Consider the following 8108-nt stretch of genomic DNA (forward strand, 5'->3'; position numbering starts at 1 on the left):
CATCCAGTTATGAATATGATTCAAATAGTTCTGAAGAGGAAAGCATACGTGTTTGCAATCAATTAAATAATTTATTTTTGCCATTTTGAGGCAACATTGGGGGAAAATCTCTCACCCAAAAAAAGAGGCACAAAATGGCGACCTCCTGTGTCCACCTCCATTTGCACAGGCTGATAAATTCCTTATATGGAGCTTGGACGCCCTCTTCTGGCCTCCTCGTGGCTTTTGGGTGTAACACGAGGTCCCCAGACCAAACAGATACAGCAAAATACATTGACGTGATGGAAGAACCGCTACAACGCGTCTTTTTAACCGTAAAGGGCGGTCATTTAGTGACGTCACGTACGGACTCGTCACCAACTCAAAAACAAGAAATATTCAGCACGAGTCTTAAAACGTAAAACATAGCTATATGCGGTGGAATCTTTGTAAAATACGCTCATTAGAAGTCATTTGAAGCCATTTTACAAATTATGGACACAACTTGTCCGGAGACATCGGTTGTCCTTTAAGTAAAGCTTTCCTAAAGTGCAGAAAATCCTTTGTTTTAAGTATTGAGAAATATTTCTGAATTGGTCAAACGTGATTTAATGTCCCATAAAACAGTGAATCCGAACAAATGAATGTGTCAGGAAGAGGTGGGAGAAGAATACATGGGTGCCTTCATTCTGTGACCACACGTATATCCCAAATAAACATTACCCATTAAAATGAACAAAAATACAATTCATCACTTCCAACCGTCCCGCAACAAATTTGTAATAAAATGGTTTCAAAGTAATTTTAAGAAGACAGATAGTACTCTATATAATTGCACTTAAAGATATACTGTATTAAAAAAAACATAGTAATTGCATCATTAAGGTAGATTTATTTCGACTGGGCGGTTCAAACACAAGATAACTGAATCAGAATCAGAATCATCTTTATTGCCAAGTATGTAGAACACACAAGGAATTTGTTTCCGGTAGAACACGCTGCACTAGTATCGTTGTCAAAAAAACTGCTAAGTGGCACTATACAGTTCCATTTTGGCTACTGTTGAAATATCTTTGTGCTTTGTGCTTTCTATGAATCAATATTAGAGAAATACATCCCAAATATTTACAAACAGATGAAAGGAAGGCATTTCAAAGCAAAGCAAAGTAAAGAAATCAAAAGTACATTTCTAAAACCCAAAAGAATGTATATCGCACAATTTTGGATACGTTGAAATGCTTTAAATGTTCCAGAAGACTTGGCTCCTCCGTAAACCACATCAATGTCAATTTGTTCTTTGCGGAAGATACATGTATTTTCTGTGCTTAAGTATCGCCTGGCTAAAGGGTGAAAATACCATGACTCCAATATTTGTGATCCCTATGTTTGTTTGCATTTATTGTTAGTATTAAAAAAAGCAAATCTATTTAAAACAGTTATTAGGTTGTTTTTAAATGTGCACATGTAATTCTCATTTTTTCTATGTTTAGTTTGGCAGTAAACACAAAACTGGGTTTGCCAGTGGATAGTGAATAATACTCGTTCTACACGAGAGAAGTGAATAATAATAATACATTACATTTTAAGCGCCTTTCAAAGCTCTCAAGGACACTTTACAGTCACAGACAAGCATAGTTACTATAATAAATAAAATACAATCACAAATAGAATGCAATAAATAAAATACAATTATAAATAGAAACGAGAGCGAACTACACAGAACATGCAATTTTAAATAGGTGGGTTTTGAGATGGGACTTGAAGGTGGGAAGAGAATCGATGTTACGAAGAGACCTTCTTTTTTTGATAAAGCTGCCAAATTGCTGCTTCTGAAGTGGGCTGAATTTACTGCCACCAAAACGTGGTTGTATTTCAAATTGTTGCCATCAATTCAAAGCTCAAACACTCGATGAATAAAAATCATCATTCACGAATAAGTCAAACATCCAAGTGACATTTCCACAAATGCACTGTTGCTACCAACTCCTTAAATTTCACTACTTTTTCCTAATATCACGCCTCGACATCCCCACCTTACCGCCCCAGTGCATCATGTGGTTCAATTAAACAAACAACATGCTGGATAACGGGCCCTTTTCAATCAGATGTATATTTTAATAAACGCACATGATTCATAAGACAGTAGAAACATTTCATAAAAGGGTCAAAGTAACCCAATTCGCCACCAGATAGCAGCAAAGTCCACCATTTTGTTTCTTGTTGGACTGAGCTGCTTTTAAATGAATCTACGTAATATCCACTTGTGATGTCAGCTGGACCGCTAATCAGGTGCATATTTCCAACCAGTTTCATTCTACGTTGATGAATATTGCCTGATGTCCAAGTAGCCCCTGTTGGATGTCGTGTTGCTACATGACTTAGTGACGTCAGCATGGGAACAACAATCTCATGTCTAGAAACGGCTTTTGAGTGCACCAAACCTTCAAGATGGGTGTTTCCGCAGTATGTTGTCCAGGGGGACGCTCACAAAGTTGGATTCAGGAGATTCGAGTACAAATGACAGACATGTTGCTTTAGATAGCACTTCTCTTTGCTGGCTGATGAAACTTGAAGAGACGCTGTGATTTGTGAACTGCTGTCACGTTGCCTCCCATTCGGAGGGAAGTGATTGCAACTTGACTGATCGCCCCACGCAAGTTGGGGCCATTATTAAGCAGAACCACAGCCCACTGTGGCTCAATAAGTCAGACAGGCCTGCTCTCCTCAGCATATTGGTCACACACATACACACACAAACACACACACACACACACACACACACACGCACACACACGCACACTTAAATGAATAATGGATTGCCGTACAAGGACCTTGTGCCAGTTCGTGATTGCTTTTTTGTTCAGAGCTTCCATGGATATCTTGATATCTTGATGGTCGTCATGTTATTTTATTCGCTTCGTCATGGCACAGTTCAAATTTTACCTTAAAGGACGTCTGTGTAAACTCTGTCGTACAGGAGTGGTCCATCGATGAGAAGGTTTCTTCAGCCGTCATCTGTACTTTTTTGAAGGTGTCGGACGTTTCACCTCCTATCCAAGAGGCTTCGTTAGCGAACTAAAGTCTTACTGGTCGTATCGGCCCTATTTATATATCCCTAATGTCCAGACATGGCGGCGTCGGACACAGCTATGATAGGTCCCTACTCTCAGGTTGGGGGAGCAGAGGACCACTCCCTGTGGCCCCACTGATTGTTCCTACATTCCTGACTAACGACTGGCCCATTTCCCCCACTCCTACCGGTATCTCCTCATCAGCATTACGAATGTTGCCTAACCTGTTTTGTCTAAGCAGGCTATTGTATGAACGATCCAAATTGAATCTCACCCCACCAGACCGGTTTAATGAAGGATTTTGTTGTTTTATGAGAATGGCTTCTTTTACTCCCCTTTCAAACCATCTTTGTTCTTTCGCTAAGATTTTAACCTCATTGTCGTCAAATGAGTGGTTGCTAGCTTTTAGGTGCAAATGTGCTGCCGATTGAGGCCCACTAGTATTATCCCTGCGATGTTGATAGTCTTTTTTTGAGAATTTGTTGAGTCTCCCCAATGTACTGCTCTTTACAATTTTCATTCTTACAATGTATCGAATAAACTACGTTACTTTGTTTTTCATTTGGCAGCCTATCTTTTGGATGCACCAATTTTTGCCTTAATGTGTTTATCGGTTTGAAATAAGTAGGAATTAAAGGATAAATTAAAGGACAACCGACACCATTTTTTTGTTTCCTTACTGACATAAGAAAAACGTTTTGTAGCATCTAAAATACCCAAAACACGCAGGCTGATATTTTTAGTCAAATGAAAAACACCAATAAAAATGACTGAAAGTCTCCCAAAACTACTTCAAAATGACCTCAGAAAGTTTCAGTTTCAGAAGGTCCCGCCCCCTTGTCTTGCCTTGCTCGAGAATCAAATCAATGGCTTCTGATTCGGAGAAGATGATTTCTTGTTACTTATTAAGTTATGAATATGATTCAAATAGTTCTGAAGAGGAAAGCATAAATGTTTGCAATCGATTAAAGAAGTCCTTCCGTGTCATTTTGAGGCGTCTGGACTCCAATGTGATTGACTGGCAACAAGTTCAGGGTGTCCCCTGCCTAGTGCACAAAGATAGCTGTGATAGGCTCCCAGACCCCCTGCGAGAAGAGTCCACGTGGCTTTGAGCAGACAACGCAATGCAAACATTGCATTGTGCAACATGATGACAAACGACAACTGGAGCAAACTCTTCAGTAAGGGATATTTACCATAAATTAAGCAAGGGATCATTTGTGGTAGGTACTTCCTTAATTTAAAACATCCTTTAGACTTTGCATCAATGTTTTTTTTTGCGATTAGTCGTCTTATTGTGTTTCAAGTTGTGAAAAACGGGGCAGGCAACTTTTCAGAGTTGTCTGCCCGGGTGTCCGCTTGCTTTTTGTCATGAGTTTCAGACACTGCTATTAACCGCGATAAGTGTGGGTACGCTGTACTTGTACTTTAACGCATACAACGCTATTGTTGGTTAATATGCTGGGACTTGAAAAGTAGCAACTACTCGGTTGGTTACAAATTGGTCCACAGAGTAAAAATGAGTTCACAAATCCAGATAAAGGGGACAAATTTGTGCATGCCCCCAATATGACCTATCCTCCTTCTGATCAAATAATAAAGGTGTCATCATGCCGAAAGCGGTTTGGAATATTTCCTTTGCTTCATTTATCTGCAGGGGAGGAGGAAGAGATGAGTTTAGATAAAGGTGACAAATGAATTCTTCAATGTGCCCCCGGGTCAAGCATGTTGCTTCTCCAAGGCAGCATTAATGAGTTCATCGTTCATCACGCTGAGCGTAATCAAACATTGCGTGTCCCGTACTGGCAACTGTCTCCTTGCTCCTGTCACAGATGCTCTTTTTAGACTCAATCATTTTAGTACAATCATCGCTCGTGCTCACCCACCTTATACGAGCGTGAAAATGTTTTTAATGAGACACACAAATTGTGATCGGTACAAAAGATGCTATGTCAGCTTTTCAATTACAATTAGTTATTACCGTATTTAGCATGTGTATACTAAAAGAATGTGATTTTTGCTCCAAATTGTGTTCATTTGTGTTGCTTTATTCACCTATCACTTGTTAATTTGTGCAGCAATTTTGGAACTTCATAATATGGTTGGCGATACGCTTTTTCCATTTAGAATAAGGGGCGTGGCAATGATTTAGGAGCGTGTCGTATTCTAACTTTGTCGCATTAGGCCAGAGCACACGTTCCACATTTATGCAAAATTCTCCAACCAAACTTGAACTTTTTGACCGTAATTCCAAAATGGATGTTTGGCACGATCTACCCCCCCCCCCCACACACACACACACAAAACAGCATTTGTGCAGTGAAACATGATGGAGGATGCATCATACTTTGTGTCTTTTTGTTATTTTGAACAGTTGAAAGGAATTAATAGTTAAACTTGTGTGAACATCGTTGCTGTTTCTCGAAAACGGTCACTTGGTCACTTTTTTGTTACTTATTGTTTATTATTATTATTATTATTATTATTATTATTATTTGCATTTATTACAAATCCCAGGATTCATATTTTTTCTTTTGTATTTATTACAAAGCTTGGCATTTGAACAAGAGTGTGTCGACTTTAAAAACAACAGTACCGCAATTGTTATTTAGTGTAGCTCTCCAGCAGCAGCTCATATCACGTCGATTCAGAAATGTCGCAGTAAACTCTGTGATTGCCATTCTCTTCAAACCTTTTGTGCCGTCTGGCTAGCGGTTGTCGAAGATAACGTTCCCTGACAAGTCGCTTTGAAAAGAAGCTTTAGACACCTCAACTGTAAACAACCCCCCCCCCCCCCCCCCATAAAAAAAGCCTTTTATACATCCAAGGCATTTGTGTGTCAGAGGATGCATTCATAATGAAAGCTTTGAGATGATAGAAATGTGAGTGAGAGGTAATTGATCCCTAGTGGGCCGCATTCTAGCACAGAATGTGTATGTCACGTGTGTGTGTGTTGGTGCCAGGTGAGATGGTGATGTGCCAGGTTCAATAAAAAGCCTCGTTAATCAGAAGAGAACCACCATTTTTAATTGGCAATTTTCATTCTAGTATTGTGTCCATCTTTAACAGCAAGTCCTAATTTCATCTGTCATATATTTGTACAGCCACCCTTGTCACCCTCCTTGTGTGCCCCCACATCTGGCACAGGACAGACAGAAACAGGCGCACTCATTTTGAGATCCAAGACAAAAGTTGATTAACTCATTTGCTGCCATTTACGCATTTATTCGGCAATTGAAAATATGACGTTGAGCGCCATTCCCAAATATGTCCTGGTTTTGTCTTTTCTTGTTTGGGTCCAAATATATTAAGAATGAAATGACCAATCATCTAAGCAAAACCCTCCCAAAAATGTAGAAACCGAGGTTTTTGTGAAAATATATATTGAACTCATTCATTGCCAGACAATGTGCAAAAATGTGTCCACCCCAGTGCCAGGGTTTTTGTCATTTTCCCTCCAATTGCAGGACTCACAGAATATTGAGTTTTAGGATTACGTCAACATTCAATGCAGTGTAAGAAACCTTAGACTATCTTTTTGTTTCATCAGAAAAAAAATGTTTATTTCGATCTTACTTGGTTGTAGAGTTTTCTGCATTGAAAGTAGGGATGGCTGTCTAAAAGGTAAATGTTTCCCCCGAGTGGAAGGAAAAAACATCACCAGAGGTCTGACCAAAGCTTCAAACGCACCCCTGCTGTAACAAAAAAACAAAACCTGAACAAATTCGGGAATGACGCTCCACATTATGCTTTTCAATTCCTGAATAAATCCGGGAATGGCAGTAAATGAGTTAATTGAGATAAATTTGGTGTCGACTTCGAATAGAAAAAAAACCCATCTGATGTCATTCAACCATTACGATATATCAGATTTATAGAAAAGAAGAGTTAATTCCTAAGTTATATAGGTCTGTTGCCTCCTCGTGGGAGGGAAAAACATTGCCAGATGTCTGACCAGAGCTTTATCGACCCCCGCCCCCAAATGAAAAACCAAAATCCGAAAAAATTTGGGAATCGCGCTCCACGTATATAATAAACGTACGAATAAATTCGGGAATGGCAGTGAATGAGGTAATGCCCAACACATCTGTTATGAGTAGTATTTTTTACTTTTGTGATGCATCTATTTTCCTCTATTCAAATACCACAACTGACTTGGAAATGCACTTTTGCTGGCAAAAAAATATAGTTTTACAAATATTCACCTGTGTAACAATATTACATTTGACAAACAAATTTGTTAGTACCTCGGCTTAAGAACGCTTTAGCTAACAAACTTTTCACCTTACAAATGTTACATTTACGAGAATATAATCTTGGCATAAGAACTATTTTTCGGGAAATACATGGAGCGCCACAATGAGTGTCATTCGTTATGGTGAGGTAGCCAGTTCTAATGATAAAGCTGCCGAAGCGGACAAGGAATCATTCCTCAAGAAGATGGAAGAAGAAGGCTACATTCCTCATCAAGTGTCTAATGCTGATGAAACCGGCCACTCCATTACATCACGCCATGACAAAGGGGAATAAAACGACTTTATTATTCACTACAGTTTATTTATTTAATTACAATACCATAGCACAATTATCATAATAAAATGAGGTATATTTTGTGTAGTTTTAAGGCTTATTTAGTAGAAAATTATGTTTTATGGGGACCTGGGAACCGATTATTCTCATTTTAATGGTTTCCTACAGGAAATTAATGTTTGGAATACACACTTTTCACCTTGGACACACTCTCTGGAACCAGTGAAGTTCGTAAGACAAGGTATCACTGTAGTTTGTGTACTTTGTCGCTAACGTCTACATTTAAATAATCTGCAAAAGCTTTTCTTTCTTAAGACATTCTTTGTAGTAGATTGAACAGAGCAAACGCTGATCACTTGCAAGCTGCTTGTAACAGTCAAAATGTTCTGCTTGTAACAGTCAAAATGTTCAAAGTTCAACAGTACGTATTCACAAGCGTCAATGATTGTTTCGATCCCCAACAATGTCATCCAATAGCCAGTGTTAGCATGAGCATTCAGCTTGCTTATTTACTGGCCCAGCCCAGCT

Source organism: Hippocampus bargibanti, linkage group LG08 (assembly GCF_051943395.1).
Source record: "Hippocampus bargibanti isolate YZ-2025 linkage group LG08, ASM5194339v1, whole genome shotgun sequence".
NCBI lineage: Eukaryota > Metazoa > Chordata > Actinopteri > Syngnathiformes > Syngnathidae > Hippocampus > Hippocampus bargibanti.